Source organism: Peromyscus californicus, unplaced genomic scaffold, assembly GCF_007827085.1.
Source record: "Peromyscus californicus insignis strain IS unplaced genomic scaffold, ASM782708v3 Scaffold_22__1_contigs__length_63687245, whole genome shotgun sequence".
Taxonomy (NCBI): Eukaryota; Metazoa; Chordata; class Mammalia; order Rodentia; family Cricetidae; genus Peromyscus; species Peromyscus californicus.
This window is the reverse complement of record NW_026294525.1, coordinates 22,679,222-22,698,843: the sequence shown is the minus strand read 5'-3', so window position 1 is coordinate 22,698,843 and position 19,622 is coordinate 22,679,222. Positions and strand designations below refer to the sequence as shown.

At 41.7% G+C, this 19,622-nt stretch overlaps 1 protein-coding gene across 9 annotated transcripts in view; it reads right to left on the bottom strand.

The window, feature by feature from the left end:
* Positions 1-19,622, bottom strand: part of Hivep2 (HIVEP zinc finger 2) — a 192,295-nt gene that overhangs the window by 76,783 nt on the left and 95,890 nt on the right. For all 9 annotated transcript variants that reach the window (XM_052751085.1, XM_052751092.1, XM_052751087.1 and 6 more), the window contains one exon: positions 2,557-2,659. The gene's annotated coding sequence lies outside the window, so the exon portion shown is untranslated. The remainder of the gene's footprint in view (positions 1-2,556; positions 2,660-19,622) is intronic.

The following is a 19,622-nucleotide window of genomic DNA, read 5'->3' as shown; positions in this document are numbered from 1 at the left end:
ATGAGAAAAGCTTAAGAGTTCCATAGGAAACCCTTCCTAAAAATGTATCTGGTCAAACTGAGAAAACATGCCATCTCTGTGAGTTAGATCCATGCTGGTAGGCTAAAGAACCAACAGGCATGTAGTAGACAATATGTAGTTCCTATAAGGTTTAAATATTTGCTGTTCAACTGTTAGCACTAACCACCATCTTTGTGACCACTAATGGTCACTGGCTCCTACTACCCATTGACCATATGTTTTATTTTCAGAGGACGTTATAGTTTAAGTAGCACACTTATTTAACACAAAATAATTCAATATTTTCAAGGTGCCCATGCCAAAGAAGCCCACGGCTCAAATAGCAAAGCCATGTCCACTTTCAGTCTCCTCTACATAGCTGACATTACATGCCACAAGTTGAAATTGAATGTTAGCACTGTGCTCCACACATAATGGGAAGAACTATAAGAGCCAAGCCTGTGAGTAATATTGAAGTTGATGGTTTGGGGTACTAATTTTCATCTTCTGACATAGAGACCAACTACTAAATACTAATGAAGTTTTGCTTTTGAAACCTTTTAAACATCTCTCTTCCTGATGGGATTTTCATATGACATCTTTATATCCCTTTAATTATCCAAAATTGTCTCCAAATGGCACTATGTGCACAACAATGAGAATTTCTGGTCACAAATGAGTACTGAATCATGAACCTTAAGAGGCAGGATGAAATAGATTTTCTGCAGGTTGTAGATTTGATATTTCTCCTCTCCTGGATGTCCAAAGGCGACACAAATGAAGCAAGACCTAAGGCTGAGGCTTCAAGGCCAATTACCACAGATAAGGGAGCTGTTGGTATCCACAGTCCATACAATACTATCAGTGAGAGACAACCTAATCAAAGGTGCCTTTAGGTGCTAACAGCTAAACAAACATTAGCCATTGGTTTTGCTTAAAACTGCCTCCCTAAATAATAGACAGTTTCTTCTCTGATTCATTAACACTCATTGGATTTTTAAGTAGTTTCAGTTTATTTGAAGACAAATTAAACAACAAGGCACACAATTATAGCATCATAAAAAATATGTAAGACTTCAGTCATTCAAATCTTGTGACCTCAATTAGGAAAATAGTTTCCCCCAAAATTCTCTGTTACTATACAAAGGGTTAATTAAAGCATGAGTTTGCCTGAGCTAAAAAAAAAAATTACCAAGCCCTAAAATCAGAATCATTTAGACTTTCTGATGCCAAAAATCTGTTTGAGAGAGCAGGCTTTACTACACTGACATTTTAAGAGTAGCCAAAGTCCTGTTCCCACTAAATTCTGGCAGTCCCCGGCGATCTGGGAACAGCCTAAACTCCTCCTGGTTCTCAATCTTCTATCTCAGGAGCCTCCAATGTTATCCAACACAACACGAAGTTCAACTGAGTAAGCCCTTACTTAAATGTCTTTGCATATCACACACAAACTAAAATTTCCATAGCATAAGAATAGTTTAATATGTCAAGATGTGAGATTTCTTTAAAAGTTCATTGTATCTTAGATTTAAATTCAATAGGATGCAGTTACACACACACACACACACACACACACACACACGCACACGCACACGCACACGCACACACACACACATTTCACCCAAAGTAAAATATGATATTCTCATATTCATTCAAGATTACAAGAAAATTATCAATAAAATTGCAAATAAAGGGGGTTTGGTAGAACTTGGAGTTAGCATGTGAAAGGGTCTCCTGGGTTCAATCCTCTGCATGTAATGTAATAGAATGATAAAAAACAGAATTGTTGATAAAAAGGAACAATTTCAAATAGTGACATTCTACATTGCTCAAGCAAAATCGGATGACACAGACAACAGAGATGACTCAGTGGATAAGAGCGCTTGCTCAGTAAGCATGTGCGTCCACGTTCAGATCACAGCACCCGGGTAAGAAGCCAGGCGTAGCCTTGTGTTTGCTTATAACTCTAGTGTTATAGAGGAAGAGTATGGAGGGCTTCAGGAGATTGCTGGCTGGTAGTCCAGTCAGTGAGAGGCCCTCTCTCACATGAACAAGGCAGAGTCATAGAGCAGGGTATCTGACATCCTTACCTGGGCTTTGTGTACACAGGCTTATGTACCTGCATACACATGCACACACACCCCACACACATCATACACACACACACACCCTCTACACACACACACATGCACCCTCCACATACTACATATCACGCACACACACACACACACACACACACACACACACATGCACACATGCACCCTCCACACACACATCATACACACACACACATCATACACCCATACACATGCATATAAACCCCATACACACACACACACACACACACACACACACACACACACACACACACAATTTTAAGCTTGAAACAATTTTTAAAACTGCAGGACAGTTCACAAACACATTCATTGAGCCCCAAAGTCTATCACTGGTTTTGAGGGCTTCAAATTATTCCTGTCAAAATCTCACTTAACGCCTACTTAATATCACACTTTGGTGACTGAAGTCAAACCACAGAAAGTGTGTACATTCACTTACCTATTGGCTGGCTGTTGAGAGCACGTTCCAATCAAATCGATTCACTTAATCTTTCCAGTAGATCTGATTATCATTGTCTTTTGACGAAACTCACAGACTTCACCTAATGAAAACACCAACAGAAGAGCACTTAACTCGGAGCACGACGCTATCTGCAAATTAGTAATACAAAATTCAAATCCAGACTAGAGCTACGTCTTTTTCGTCACCATGCTACAAAATAACAGAAGTATGTGGTAACTGGGTTAAATTTTATAATTGGGGCAAACTAGACGGTCAAGCATAGAGAGATTAAAGCCACAGGGTGAGATGAAAGAGTTGGTTCCCAACCCCGATGGGCACATGGGAATAATTGACCACATAATGCAAGGACATTAAAAATCACACACAGACAAGCATGGGAATAGCTGTTCTGGAATAACCCCCATTGATTACTAAAACTGGCTGACACAACCAAGTTGTAGGTTGCATTTCACAAAAGCCATTAAATCTTGGCTACAGCCCATTTCTGCTAAGGAAAAGACACTAACACCGAGACTGAGGATTTATATGTAACAGTGACCAAGGAATCTTGAAAGGAGTTCGGCAACACGGATTTCCAGATCCTTCTGAGTACGCCCTCTCGTTTCCCCCAGCAACTGTCCACAGCAGTGAAGCCCCATCGACAGTTTATTATAAATATTATTAGCACACTGCACTCATTTTGTCAGCACAACACCCATCCCGAGGTCCAGAAATCAAATTACTGTCTCAGTGATGGGAGAAGTTCCAAGAGAGAGCGAGCAATAGCTCACCTGGTGAGAGACTAAAATAAACACTAGAGGACGGAGCAGAAGAGCGGATGACAGAAGATGACACAGCTTCAAGCCAATCCTGAATCAGGTCGCACCAGGGTGGACTCAGTATTTTCAAACGAGCCAGGATTTCGAAGTCACAGAACATAAACACAACCACATCCCAGTCAAAGTTCAAGCCCGTATTCCAAAGCCATAGATACATGGTTTTTATTGCCCTATCTGGAATTAGGAGACAGCCACTTCCCCGGTCTTATTACACATACTAATGAAATTAATCAGTGTTTAGAAGAAAACAGTTTGAAATAGATTTGCTATCCACTTCTAGTTTTAGAAGATCTTCACTCAAAAAAAAAAATCTGCTAATAATGGGTAACATAAATAACAATAGCCACATCCAAGTAGAGTCTATATAGCAGTCAAGGGAATATGTATGAACTTTCAAGAAAACCTATGCCTACATTCTGGCCTGATTGCTGTTCACAGAGTGGTATTCAGGAAGCTCACTTGGGCATAGACTCAAGAGACTTCTTCATTAGCAAAGATAAACAGTCCTTATTATCTTTCCAGAGTTCCTGCCATTAGCGTGACAAGACAAATGTCATCTGCTTTGGTTATTAACTTATCCATCCATTTATTTCTGTGGTGTCAGGGCCTTACACCTGAAAACTAAGAGCTCTACCATTGCCCCGCATCATACCCCCCAGCTCATTCTCTGTGTGTGTGTGTGTGTGTGTGTGTGTGTGTGTGTGTTAATTTTTCTGAATCAACAAATAAATCACCATTCGATGGACTGCAAGATGGCACCACACAAACATATGGTGTCTTTGAACACCTAAAGATGAGAAAATATTTCTTTATCTTTTCTTTTTTGTTATGCAAGCATTTCAAAGACTCTCAAGTAACAGTGGTACCTAGGTTCATGATACATATTGTGAATATAAGCCAGGCTGGGTGTGTGTAGAAGCTGGCGCACGCTTCTTTCAGTGGGTCACTTTCTAGATTAGGTGAGGACTCATCTCCTCATGAGTCGAACGCACTACAAGATTCCTTCTTACTACCCCATTGCTTTCCATTTTGTGTGGCTGTGTGTGGCATATGCCGGCGTGTTTGTGTGGGGGTGCATACACGGGTGGAAGCCAAATGGTATCACCGTCTTCTTCTCTGGGTCTCCACTGTATTTTTTGAGACAGGGGCTCTTGGTACCCCTGGAAGTCACCCACTGGCTAGACTGGCTAGTTAGCCAGCCCCCCAAGATCCACCTGTTTCTCCTTCCTGGCACTAGGAATGCAGATGTGTACAGCCACACCTGGCTTTGTGTGTAGGTATAGGTGTTTGGGGACCTTCAGTCAGGTCCCACTGACCCATCTCCCTGGCCCTCAAGCTCAAAAGTTCTTTAAAAATCTTTATTTGTACAAGGTGAAACCGATCTGTACAAACACTGAAACCCAACATCCCTTTCCAATCTTGCTCACTTCTTACATAGAATACGGTTTCCTTAAATTATATAATTTTTGCCTCCTAAGAAATCTTAAATTTCTAAGTACAACCAGTTATTAGGCCCATCGGTTATTAGGCCCATATGCTAAAAAGCCTTTTCACCTACACAGCTACAAGCATCTTTTCGACAGTGGTTGTTGGGGATGATCAGTGCATTCAAATGACTTAAGGACATGTCCAATGCCCGCAAAGTGCTTAAACGTGGTCCAAGAGCGGTAAGGAAAATACACTATTCACCCATGAGTGGCTTGATTACATGACTGCCAGCGATTAGCACACAAGATACAATTAGGTTGTCTGTAAGCCTAGGTGGGCAAACCACAAGACTTTTTTTTTTATGGTCATTTCCTTAAAAATAAACAGTGACACATGGCATTACAGGAGATCCCTACAATTCTGCACTACAAAGCAAAGAAACACTTTTACAACCAGCTAAGAGGCTGGGTCCACACTGCCTCCCCTCTACCTTCTTTTATTGCCTCCCACACCACACTTGGCACTAGCGTGGAGTGAGGCACTGCTCAGTCACTGGCACTTTGGCCCTATCAGAAAATTAAAGTTCATCTACACTTGGCATTTCAAGGTCTAGCCAGTAGAACGGTCTGTCGTGAGTTGCTATTTGACCATGCTTGTCACCAACTGGACTATTTCAGCTATTTGCATGTAATCAGACAAACTGACAATGCTCTGCTTTCGTGGCTGGGGCTCCATGGATGGCCTTCCCTGCTCCTACACGGGAATCAAGCTCTGCAAGCTCATAGGATACTCCCTGGGGCAGGATAGTGCTAGTCTGCTGCAACGCTCCTCGAAGTAGCTCACAGCAGCTGGAGTAAGCTTGAGTCAACATGTCCTTACACACCTGCGATCGTGTTGAGCAATCTTCCATCACTCTCCTTTCACTGACAATGAAGCTGAGGCTCAAAAGGTCAGAACTGTCCAGGGTCTGCAACTAGAAATGGATTTCTTGGCTTCTTTTACACTATGTCCCCTTTCGAATTGATGCACCTCACCTCCTGGAGGGCGCCAATCCTTAACCTTAGGAAAAGCTGACTCGCTGTTGGTTGTTTTGGGTCTTTGCTCTTTGATTCTTCTGGGGGCCTTCCACTCAGCTCCCAAATAAATCACACATGGAGGCTTATTCTTAATTATAAATGCCCGGCCTTTGCTTGGCTTGTTGCTAGCCAGCGTTTCTTGACTTTAAATTATCCCATCTACCTTTTGCCTCTGGGATTTTTTTCTTTTCTTACATCTGTATATCTTACTTTTCACTCTTGCTCCATGGCTGACTGGGTGGCTGGCCCCTAGCATCCTCATCTCCTTGTTCTCTTGCTCTTTTTTTTCCTCTTCAAAGATTTCTTCTTCTATTTATTCTCTCTGTCTGAAAGCCCTGCCTATTCTTTCTCCTGCCTTGCTATTATTGGCTGTTTAGCTCTTTATTAGACCATCAGGTGTTTTAGACAGGCAAAATAACACAGCTTCACAGAGTTAAACAAATCAATATAAAAAAAAAAAAAGAATGCAACACGTCTTTGCATCATTAAACAAATGTTCCAGAGCATAAACAAAAGTAACACATCTTAAAATAATATTCTCCAACACTGACTGAGTACTAACTCTGTTAAAACTGTTTCTTGGTTTAGGATACAAAAGAAAGGTGGATAGAAATGAGTACAAAGAGAGAACAGACCCCAAACACTATAAACTTCACATCATTCCATCACTACTATCACCACCTCCTAATAGCTTGGTTAAGTACAGCCACCCTGCTTAGTTACTCATATTAGTTTTCTTTAGGAATATATAACAAAACTGTAAATATCTGAACCAGAAAGACAGCCCTAGTCTGCAACCAAACATATTATCTACTATTTGCTCCAATACGAATCTGTATTACAGAGATGCCCTTGTACTGCATGTACACTCTTGTTTTGTTTTTACTTACTATTCTGTAAGCAATGCTTTATTTTCATGTATTCAGCTCATCTTTACCAGCCACATATTATTTCATATAGTTTGCTGAAGTCCCTTCTTTCATTATTCTCCTATGTGGAAAGACTTCACACACTTTTATCTGTATCATCAGAAATACTATTTTCCTTAAAATATTATCAGAAACAATATTATTACGCCAAAAAGTAGGAATATTTTGTGCACTTATATTTAACCCATATCAAATGATTTAAATTTCTTGTAAAGTAACCAACAATGAATAAGCATTCTACATTCAGCAAATGTCCTAACTTTGTACTTAACACTTTTTAAAAAAAGGTTTATTCAATACAAGTTGTACCTCAGTTTCTTCTTTTTTTATTATTTTAATGGTGACAGTAATTCTTTCCCTGTTTAATATAATTTTACTGTCTTTTACCTTTAATGAATAATTTACCTAATGATATAATTTGACTATGTTTAGGTTCTGGCTTTACTTTACATTTAAATGGTCTTTGATGTGATGTGTGTGTGTGTGTGTGTGCGTGTTAACTTTTCTATAAAACTTTATTTTGAAATGCTTAATGATTTAAAATAGCTAGCATGTATTTGGATCTACAGCATGAGGTACATATTCAAATTTTTAACAAATTCCAAATTATCCACAATTCGATTTACTAAATTACATTCCTCACACATCTTTCCACGGGTTTCTTAGAAAACTTTGAAGATGAAGTTTTAAATTTTTATTTACAGATATGGGGTGTATGTGTGTAGATATGTACATATGTGTGCAGATACCAATGGAGGCCAGAAGTGGGCGCCAAATATCCTGGAGATGTGGTTACAGGCAGTAGTGAGCAAACAGCTGTGGGTGCTGGGAACCAAACTCTGGCCCTCTACAACAGCAGCCAGGGTCATCTTCTCAGACCCTGATTGATGGATTATTTTATATGTTTGTGCTGTAGCCTAAGGAGTCAATTTCTCACTTCTCTTTTTATTATCTCAATCTACATATTGAAGATGGAACTTTGGTTCAAATTGTAATACTATGTGACTGGCACTGAACTACACAATTCCATGTTGTTGCAAGAACATGACATGCACACATTAGGCTGCTTCTGTGACTTCTGTTTGTTGTGTGTCCGCATCTGTAGAAGGATGCTCCTTGTTATTTTTTCCTAGCATTCTTCAATACACATGTGTGCTTACAACATTCTCAGCTGCTTTGTTCCAGGTTACTTAGCCTTCACTCCCCATGTTTTCTGCCCTTCATTTCAATCACAGTGAAAAACTTCTACTTGGATTGTGGTTAAAATTATATTTATCATAATTGCAATATTTAGGTGTGATAAATGGAAATGTCTTTTTCGGACTTTAATTTTCCAAGTTAACCAAGCACACTGTATTATAAATTATCTCTCTGTGTGTGACACTCTGACTTTCACATTCCATAAATGTTCATATTCTGTTAGTCTCCTTTCTCTTCCCGTTCCTATTTTAGTTGCTAAAAATACATCATTCCTATCCAGCAACTAATTGTGTTAATTCCTTTGAAGTCTCCCAGAATAATATCCTCTGCATGTGGTCAAACAATGATTAAGTGGAAGGTAAGTATTTTAACTCCTACCTTAAATAAACCAGCTTAGTTTTCTTGAGAAAACTGAGATCCAACTATACATAAACACTACCACTGCCACAAAGTAGCTCCATCAGCCATTTAATTTCCCTATCCCAAGAACCCTGGAGCTCATTTACAACAAAAATGAATGGCTCGGACAGCCTAGTGCCAAGTACCTTCCTCCCTCTTCACTCTCAAATGTCTCTCGCTTCTTCTGTCATCTAGGCGTGGATTCAAAGACAGGGAAAAACACAGTGTAAGTGACTTGGAGACATAATAAAATAAGCAGGCCTGGTGACACAGACCTGAAATCTCAGCACTCACAAGAGAGGCAGGGAGACCAATCTGAGCTACATAAGATGCTCTTATAATAAAATATTTTCAACTTATTTTTTTGTACTTGAAACAGTCTACATTTTGTCGTGCATGCTAATTACAACCATATGCCATCATCCTTGACTTAATGGATGCTAAATAGGTACTAGAAAGCAATCTTACATTTCAGATACCTTATGTGGTCCATATATCTAGACTCTGTGTTTCTAGGCAAAAGAAGGTCAACACACAAAATAAAATAAAATAAAATAAAAGGAGGCAAGCAACTCAATCAACTGTGTGAGAGTAGGGACCTAAGGACCAAGGCTGGTTCTGTGTTTATATTATGAGCCAGACCATGTGTCCAGTTTTGTGAAAGTACAAGTGACGTTTCTCTGTTTTACTGAAGAAAGAAGAAACGCATAGAGAAAAAGTGGCAGATATTTCATCTAAACTGTGTTTCCTAAAAGACAGCAAGATGTCTACAAATTTTCTTCCCTGGAGTTCAAAATAGCAAGCTGAGTGGGAGTGAGCAGTTCAAGACAGAAAGAAAGAGGAGGAGAGAAGGAGAGGAGGGAGGGAGAGAGAGAGGAAGGAACAAGTAGAAGGAGGAGGAGGAGCTAAGGAAAGCAAACAATACTGTCTGCTCCTTGGTGTGAGGCATCTACAAGAGGTCATCTGAAGAGATGTGTATGGTTTGCGTGAAATGATAGTTTGAGCCAGAATAAAAATGCAGCTCATATGACTTCTCACAGAATCTCTTGGTCATATATAATGTGTGTATATCTGTGTGTGTGTGTGTATCTGTGTGTGTGTGTGTGTGTGTGTGTGAGAGAGAGAGAGAGAGAGAGAGAGAGAGAGAGAGAGAGAGAGAGAGAGAGAGAGAGAGAATGAGAGAGAGAGAGAGAAGGAGGGAGGGGAGAGGGAGGAGAGGAGAGAGAATGCACAAAGGCTGATTCTGGGTGTCTTCTTCAACAGCTCTCCCTTATTTTGGGGGACAGTATATCTCTGAACTTGGAGCTTGCTACTTTGCTAGACTGACTGGTCCCTTAGCCCCAGAGATCCTCCCATCTCTGCCTCACCCCATCTTTTAAGTGGGTGCTGGGGATTGAAACTCACCCTCCTGCTGTCAAGGCACGTGTTTTACAGGCGGAAGGATCTCGTCAGTCCTAAGTGGGACCAGTTATACTTAAAGACTAAATACAGCATCATAGTCACAGGAAAGGCAAGCAGTTCTCTGCCACAGCCAAATACCTCTCTAGATCACAGAAGAACTTCTGCAAAAAAGGAAAAGCTGAAGATGGTGTGGTCTTGACAGTGCTTTTAAAAACTTCAAGAGACACCTAGTCCACAGGGGAGTTTGTTAAATTACAATGTTGATTCTAGATCCTGTAGGTCTGAGATTAAAAATCCAAACATGGATGATGTCCTAGCATGAGGGCTGCAGTTTAAGCCTCAAGATTTTAACTAATAGCCAACCAATTACAAATACTTGCTAAGTGTCTGACTCTCCGCCCGTCACTGCAGGAAGTGATAAAGTCTATGACATGTGACCTGAGCAACAACAACAACACACACACCTCTCATGCACGCAGGGTGGGGAGAGGGCATGAACACGCTGTTTCTTAAGAGTAGGTGATCGATGCTAAAATGCGTGCTGAGGATCCCAAGAATAAGAATAGCTGAGAACAGGGAGCGTTCAGTTTAGTCAACAGCAGCTGCTAATGGCTTCAGATGTGCTTGGACGCACAGGAACTACGGTGGAACTGGAAGTAGACAGGAATGAAGAAATGAAGGACTCCCAGGGCAAGCAAGAAGGTAGAGTTTAGACAGCTATGGTGCACCTGCTTTGAGGTCATGGATCTCGTCACTGGAGACTTACAGCCACAATTCACTTTTAACCTAGGGAAGGGAAACTGTAGCTCTAGCATTCTCAGGTCTGAGAATTATAATCCTATCCTACAATGCTGAGGATGGGATAGCATGCCTCATTCCTATGCAAATTCACTCCACTGGCAGCAGTAACAGTGTTAGGAATGACATGTTGGGAGCAATCCTGGGAGCACAAAATTATCATTTTGGTATACATATTTATGCATATGTATGTCTCTGGTTACCATGTCTTTAGTAACAGCTTAAACAGCATTAGGCCATGACGTTTTACTGTACCATAATTAATAATTTTCTGTTAGTGTTTGAATATTACTTTTATTGCAAAATAAAAAAAATCACTGTTCCTTGTACAGTACTTTGGGAAGGCACATACCCACACAACACCCTCGACTATAGCATCGTGCTTCCTTTTTCCTCCCACACTGGCTGACAATAGGAAGAAACATACCCAGAAGCAGAATGAAATCGTTAATGAATTATATCTTCTTTTTTTTTTTTTAACCTCCTCTGAAACATTTTCCTGCTGGCCCACATTATGCTGTATCTATTGCACAAAGTATTCGATAGAAAAGCAAGAGTGAGCTGAAAAGATCTGTATCAAAGTAGGAATTCCATCAAGAGGCTATTGTGAAGAAGGTAACGTAGGATAGCAGTACAGTAACTGCCACCAGCAAGTGCAAGAGAAGCCTCTGAAAAGACTTAGCACAGGTCAGCATTCTTAGGTCAGGTTAACGACCTTACCGTTCTACTTCCATTGGTCACTGAACAGAGTCCATCACCATAATGAAGCCCCGAGAAACGTATTTGGAATGCTCTGTGTACCGTGCTTCCTATTAATGTAAACTGGCCTAATGCATTAGCTGAAAGGATTTTTTTTTTTTTTTTGAAAAAAAACGAAGCGGACAATGCCGAGGTTATGACACTAAGCAAACACTCCACATGCAACAGAGTTAGCGCAAGAGGTTTACTGGAGGAGGAGAGAGGGAGTGAGGAAAAGGCCATCTTGGAGTGGGGACATGAGAGAGGCAGGTGACAGACAGAGGCCAGGCAAGAAGAGAGGCAGGAGAAGCGAGGGAGGGGACCGTGACTGGCAGGCACTTTTAAAGGGTGCACCTGTTCACAGCTGATGGTGAAAGGCACCCGGAGGCAGGTGATGACACGTCACTGCTTAGGTGTTGAGGCAGGCTGCCGCCACAGCAGGAACTAACCTTAACTACCCCAGGCACCTGCTTTCCCTTCTGAACTCACCTCATGGGCTATCTCTTCCCCCATGAGAGAGATCAGAATTTAGGAAACACATGATGGCAGCAGTCTGCCATTTCAAAACCTTGAGGCTTGAGCATTGCAAGATACCTGTTATCGTAACACTCCATAACTAGGTAGAGCCCTGGCACTCAGCTTCCTCCAGTGAATTTTTGCTCTCCATCCATAGTCCCATCCAAGACCCCGACACACAAGCACTCACTGACAGTGAGAAAATGGCGTCAGCATAAAAACTCTAAATGAAGTCTAACCTACGCATCGTTTCAGAACACAAAATACAGTACAACCCGGATGCCCTGGTGAAACACCGAAGCCTGCCTTCCACAAATCTTCTCAGCTTTCTAACTCGGAACCCTTCCTGGTACCCTCCCCTATCTGAGTCATGGGATCAAGTCAACCACATCTATTTCATTTCTCTAAACCCACAACAGCAAAAGAGCTCCAAAAACAAAAACAAAACATATAGTGAGATTTTGTGAAAAAAAAAATTAAAAGGAAAACAAAAGCAAACATGAACTCTTGGGACTTAATCAACTTCCACATACAGAAAGTAAATAACGATAGGTCAAGAGACAGACTTGGAGCCGGGCGGCGGTCGCCGCCTTTAATCCCAGCACTCGGGAGGCAGAGCCAGGAGGATCTCTGTGAGTTCAAGGCTAGCCTGGTCTACAGAGCAAGATGCAGAACAGGCACCAAAACTACACAGAGAAACCCTGTCTTGAAAAACGAGAGAGAGAGAGAGAGAGAGAGAGAGAGAGAGAGAGAGAGAGAGAGAGAGAGAGAGAGAGAGAGAGAGAGGGAGAGAGAGACTGACTGACTTGGAGGCGGGGCTTTGCTAGAACAGGAGAACAGGATGAAGAAACTCCCCTCAGTGGGAAATGCCACCACTAACTCCAGTGAGATACATAGCAAGCGGCTCTTATGATAATAAATCAGGACAAGACAGATTGCTTTTGGTTTTCTGAGAAAATTTCTGTTTGAACTGAATTGGCCCTTCTGAACACAGACCATCGGGGATAAGTCTCCCTCACGAGACAATGATAAGGTGTGCACAGCTTGGGGCTAGTTAGGAAACAGAACCATTTCCTACTCCTTGGTAGCTGCCACTGTAACCCTCTGTGTTCACGTGTCTACCTGCTTTTAGAACTGCCGAGGGCAATCACCAGAGGTCAGAAAGTTCTATCTGCCACAGGACAGCTTCTAACTCCAAGCTTGGAACTGCGGTTCAAACGGGGGTTCAGCTGAGAAAGACTTTCCCTGCCAGAAGTCATGTCTTCGGGAATCCCGCTGCCAGGCCTAGACTACGTGAAGGTCAGTGCAGCCTCCAGAGGAAGCAGTTCAACTAGCTGGATTGGTTCTCCCGCAGGGAGCCAGGCCTAGAAAACCCTTCAGACTAACAATGGACCTGGCAGAGAGCTGTTGTCTTCCCCCACACAGAGGGGTGGGCCCTCCTCCCCTGTGACAGGCAGGCTGCAAACCTGTCCCTGGCAGACACCCGAAGGAAGCACAGCTAAGCAGGGCAGTCAGGGACAGCCACTTGTGGCTGAATCAAAGGCAGGCTGCTCTCTCAGCCTCGGGACTGAGGCTGTGGAAATGTATACTGCAGACAGGACATCCCTCCTGGCACTCGGTGTGAGTGAAGGCCAGGCTGCAGCAACAACAACCTGGCCAGAGGACAGCCTGCACTACACATCAAAGCCAGAGGCCCTGGGAGGCTGGCCCCTGGCCAAAGACACTGGGAGCTGCTGGGGAGTGCACCCAGCCAGGGACAATAGAAAAGGGACCTGGTGGAATCTCGGAGTTCCAAGCACTGGGGAGGTCTATCTCAGAGTTCCTGCCCTCTCCTGTCAGAGCTGTGATTCAATCTCTTTGAAGAAATAAAAGAGGAAAAGAATATGCATTCTCCAACTTTTCTGTCTGAAAGACAGACACCACAATGAGAAGCTGAATGCACTCTGGTCCCCATAGCCTGCAGCCAAAGTCCCAAACAATCGAGCTAAGTGAGATATGGCATGTCCCCCCCCCCCCCCCCCACACCCACACCCACACACACTTCATTTTAAGAGGGTTTTAAGCGAAGGGAGTTATCTCAAACATTTAAACGCAAACATCATGGCTGCATTGCTACACCCTCTCAGATATTTCCCATCAATTCTGTTTAATTAGAGTCACATCAAATGTTAATTATAACCTGACAGCTCTATGATTCGGCAGAGCACAGCAAACAGTCCCCTTTGAGGTAACAAGGATTTAAGGTAAGGCTCCATACTCTGCCTCACAAGCATGACACAGCTCTTGACTTCTGAGAAGGTGCTACTGGAGAGAATTAGCTACTTATTCAAGAGAAATAGAAATCAGCTTCGAACACATCTTGGGCTTCACATGCTCTTACAGAACGCAAACTGGAGACAGAAACAGGGGCCCCTGCCCTGCAGGAGGGCTGTGAAACTAGCTCTGGGTTGGCAAAGGGCTTGCAAAGCACCAACCAGAGGATCTGCATTCTGATCTGAGGCACTCCACACATATAAAAGCTGACACTTTGTGGCACTGGGAGCCCTTCCGGCCAGCTAGTTTTGCCTCATCATTGCCCCCCAGGTTCAGGGAGAGACCCTGACTCAAAAAAAATGGAGAGTGAGTGAGGAAAACACCTGATGCTGACCTCTAGCTTCCATATGTGTGTGTGTGCGTGCACACACACACACACACACACACACAACCTATAAGAGAGAGAAAAAAAAATATCTCTTGATATGTGATGGCTCACCGAGCTTTATGGTAAAACAGACACCAGAGACATGGGACCCTTGCAACCCTCAAGTGACTGTCTTCCCTCTAAGAAGCCACACTGCAGGAATGCTCATTAGAACAGAGAGAGCTTGTCAGGTCTCTTTTCAAAGGAAATATATGTGAGTTGAGGTCACTCAGTACTAATCAGGCCTGTACATCCTGGCTGTATGGCCAGCAGCACATGCTCCATTAAGCCAGCAGTTTGTCATAGCTCTGTCTGTCATTCCTAAGGGCATGCTGGGGGAGGAATAACTTGCAGCTCCTTGCTAATCCGGTGTGGAGATGCCAAGGTACAGTGTATTACTTGATTGCATAAAATGAAGAGCTGTTCTCAGCTTGTAAATCACCATTCTGGCTCCTTCACCAAAACTAAAGCCATATTACAATCCTTTCAAAATATCTTTTCCATATCCATTCATTTCAACATAAGCAAACATTTAAAGGTATCCCGGTAAACCTCCAAAAGGTGAAAATACCAGAGGGAAGAGATTAAAAAAAAAAAAACAGGAGTTTACAAATATTTGCCATTTAAGATGGTCATTGTTACACTGTCAGTGGGCAACCAGTCCTTTTCAGGACTCTAGTACCTGAGGGCACCAATCCATTTCCTTTAAGTCACACTTCTCAAGAGGACTTTGAAGAAAAACATAGTAATAATGGGAATTTTACAGCTTCTAACTGATATAGGAGGAACCTTAGCTATTTCTGTAATTATTCCCCTGAGGCTTGGGCTGACTATTGTAAAAACAGGATGTTTTATTTGTTGTTCCTCATAAAAAGACAACCAAACCAGTACCAGGCTCGCAAACATCCCCACTACAGATCCATGTAAAGTCTGGCAATATCCAAAAAGCCAAATGGAATTTTTATTCATGTATTTAAATTTTTTTTTTTTTTTTTTGCTCAATGTGAGATGACCTCGGGAAGTGTGTTTCTTGTTTTTATGAATGCCAAGAGGCAAAGACAGTTACATAACTCCACTCCCACTGGCTCCGAATTCTAGCTCCAAGAATTCCAGCCTATCTAGAGCTGACTCTTCACAGCTAAGGCTTTGAGTTTTTAAATTTAGCTTGGATTAATCTGTAGTAACTAGATACTTGTTCTGTGTCCTTAGAACAGGCTACATCCAATCAATAAGGCCTGATGACTTTTTATTTTTTTAGGAAACCAGAAAAATACATCGTTTTAGTATCTAACTGCTGAACAGACTTCATTGCCTGATGAAATACAATTTGTGTCCTATTTCCAGTATTATATGGCAATATCTTACATGCTCCCCTCCCTGATCCTGACCCACATGAGAATGTAGGATAAACAGGAAGGAAGTGTGTGTCTAGGCTACATCTCAGCATTTTCAAGCATGGGACTGGATCTACTTCCTCCAGCCACTGCTTTTACAAATACCTGGAAAAATCAAGTGGAAACTGCTTGCTACCACCATCCCATGATGGGTTGCCATTAAAATCAGCCTAAATAGCAACTGAGCTCTGCTCTATGAAAGCAAGAGAATTCTCATCTCTGCCAGAGTTCTACAGTCTGCATCCAACTAACAAGGCTTGATGGTTTTTTCACACCATCAAGTGTATAACACTGGAAAAGGCACCATTTTGGTATCTCATTATTCCAGTCTCTCTAACTGGTTATTTCTGTCATCTATTAGTCTATTACACACTGTGCTGCCACAATAGAAGACTACAAGCATGGTCTCTGACCTCAGAAATCACATGATTTGGAAGAAGTATGAGAAGTGTGGCCTCTCAGGTTGTTACAGTGGGGCCCAAGGAAGGGGAGATGGCCATTGTCAGGGGGTGTCTCAGAGGGGAGACTCTTAACATTCATCGGCATACAGTTGTCAAAGAGATGGGGAGAAAACCAAATGAAAAAGATGTATATTCAGTGTGGGGACAAACTCAGATTGAGGTATCTTAAGGAACATCTTAGATAGAAATGTCCAAGAGGGAGAAGTTGCATGTCAAGGTATGGAACATAGGGACGGTGTGTATACATACAACTTAGAAAATCCAGCAGTATCCATGAGCCTGGAGTGATGCTCAGGACAGCAGACCCTGCAAGAACACTTCAGAAACTGCAGACAGGGAGAGGCCCAGTGACTGAAATTTGGTTGAAGTCATAATGAGAACGGGTGTGTAAAGAGGCAAAAAAAAAAAAAAAAACACAACAGTGTGACAGGGCTACCAAGGCACAGAGCCAATGAAACAAACGGAGAATGAGTTAGGGATGAGAGTCCAATACAGATATGCAACAGTTGGAGTCAATCACGGGTTGAAATGTGCCACTGAGTTTCAAAATTAGGAAGCTATTGCGATAACAACTTAGATGGTCAAAATGATGAAGCCATCGAAAAAAGTAATGTAGTAGCTGGGAATGCCTTAGGAGTTGTTTTATCATTTGTGATTTTTTTTTTCTTTTCAAGATGGAAGAGATTTCAACATTTTTCAGTTTTCTACGTTGAGAGGTCTTTAACAAAAAAGACCTGAGGGAGGAAAATAACAACGTCCCAACAGGATTTTACAAGATTAAATTTTGACCACAGTGAAGGAATAATTACGACTTGATTGTGTTAAAGGAAAACTTCAAATTCTCAACAATTAGCTAACCACTAATATTGATTTATGGACTCGGGGAGCCTTTAATCAAAGGACTACACTGTTCTGCCATAAAAGGAGCCAGTAGGAAATCAGACAGAGCTGTGGAAACGGTACGCTAAAAGCAGAACTGAGTCTCCAGCAAAAGAACTTGAAAGATCATCAGCATAGACCCCTGCTTTACGGCTGCTTTTAAATTAATACAGTAATAGCCACTTCCATTGGAAAATCTAACCAGTGTTTAAAATAATACTTGAGACAAAGAGGAGGCCCAAACTGCCCAGCTAAAGGAACTTTTCAAACATTTTCTCTAGAGGAGGTTAGTCCTAAGCCTGAGTAGTAAAGACACCTGTGAAACACCAAGATCTGAAGCAGTCTGAGAGAAAGCCCAGATGGGTGCCTCACATTTAGCAGCGAGACAGACTGACGCACTCTGTCCTACTGTGTTCTCATCTTGAAAGTTACTTCATAACAAGGAAACCATCACACCGAAAATGTTCAGCAAGAAACCAATCCAACCGGAAAAAAACACTAGCGTTACCGTGTGATGGTTGGTTTTGCACAATTCTAACTGAAAGCCTAGTTTTTGTTCATGGGATAAAACATTCAGGGGAGGGTATATGTTCCTTTAGACCCGAGAGCATGGCGTATGAGGTTGGTGTCTGAGGAATAAAAAAAACAGAAGCACTTTCTTATTTCTTTTACAAGTTAGGATTTTTCTAAGTACATTGCTGTTAAGTCTTAAGAGATATCAGGAAAAAATAAATAAATACAAAACTAGACCAGCAAGAAGGAACAAGGCTTAAAACACATAAGCCCTGGAATAGGTTCTGGCTCCTAGCCAAGAGTAGGGTCCACTTGCCTTCAGTGTGGCTCTTAACATGTAGACTCACACATATGCCCCAGGCATTACCCAACTTCTTTATAAGAGAGAACAGGTCATTTTGAGAGTCCAGATTCTATTTAGGCCACTCCAGTTTCTATAAATTAAAGGCTTAAAATTTGATCTTACTACTGGAAATGTTAAGTAAATAAAACATCTAGAAATAATAATGGAATTTGAACCGTCATCAGAGAAAAACAAAAAGCAACCAGCATTTACTGTTTCCCGTGGGTTCTGGCACTGAATTAAGTGATTACTGTGAGTTTCCCATTAATCTTTTTATGAGGCAGGTGAAATTATTTCCTCTCACCACCTCCCTGTTGCCCACTCAAGGCCTCAGGAGTTTAAGGAACTTGTTCATGGCTGTGGAGGAAGTGCTGAAGACCAGCATTTATTTATTTTATTTTTATTTATTTATTTATATTACAACATTTATGGCTACTTGCAGGAGTCAGGTCTCTCCTTCTACCACATGAGTTTCCAGGATTGAACTCAAATTGCCAGGCTTGGCTGCAAGCACCTTTACCCATCTAGTCATCTCAAGGGCCATAAAGATGAATCTTTCAATCCTCTGCAATGAACCCTCAATTTAGGATTTTGAATGGACAGATATACAGACTGGGAAGTAAAGAAGGTCCTTGGGTTCAAGAAAGACAAAGCATCTTGCAGTCATACACCTCATTTTCAAACTCAAGTCTTAATGACTCCTGTGGCAATGGGACCACTGAGACATGGGATCACTCCTGGCCACTCATTGAGCTGGTGTGAATGGCCGGTGACAAAAACTGGCCCTGCAAGTCACCAGATCATACATGGTGATGGGTGCTTTTAAGCTAAGAGCAAAGCTCAGCAACAAAATCACAATCTTTCTTATATGGCTCAAGACATGGCTTTACCTCGCTCATTGTCTTAATTTATCCTAGCTCAAAAAAGAGTTTGCTGTTCCAACATCAGCTAAAAATTGGTGTTTGGAAGATTTTTTGTGCCTGGGTTCCTCTGGATGACTTTTGGAGAGTGTGTCATGCTCCCTGTCTCCAGAAATGACAATCTATTCCTGTTGTCCTTGAACAAGAGCCACAATTTCTGGAAAAAAAAATCACTACATGCTGCTCTTTTAAATTTTGCAGTAACTTCATTATTGGGACGTGTCTTTAATTTTTTCCAAAGAAAAATAGCTTTTACTTTTCTTTTAAAAATGTTCCCTGGTAGGTTGCCCATGCTCCAGTGGAGGGCCACGTACATGCAAGCAACACTAATTGGACTCAGTAGGCTTTACAAAAAAATAAGGACATGAAGTTGAGAGGAGCATGTGGTATAGGAGAGGGCCAGGAGGAGTTAGAAGGAAGGACTGAGAGGGGATATGACCAAGAATATTATCTAGATGTATAAAATTCTCAACAAATAAATAAAAATACCCTTTAAAAATATTCATGATGAATTTTTCCTCCTCATTTATTCAATTATTCACTCAACAA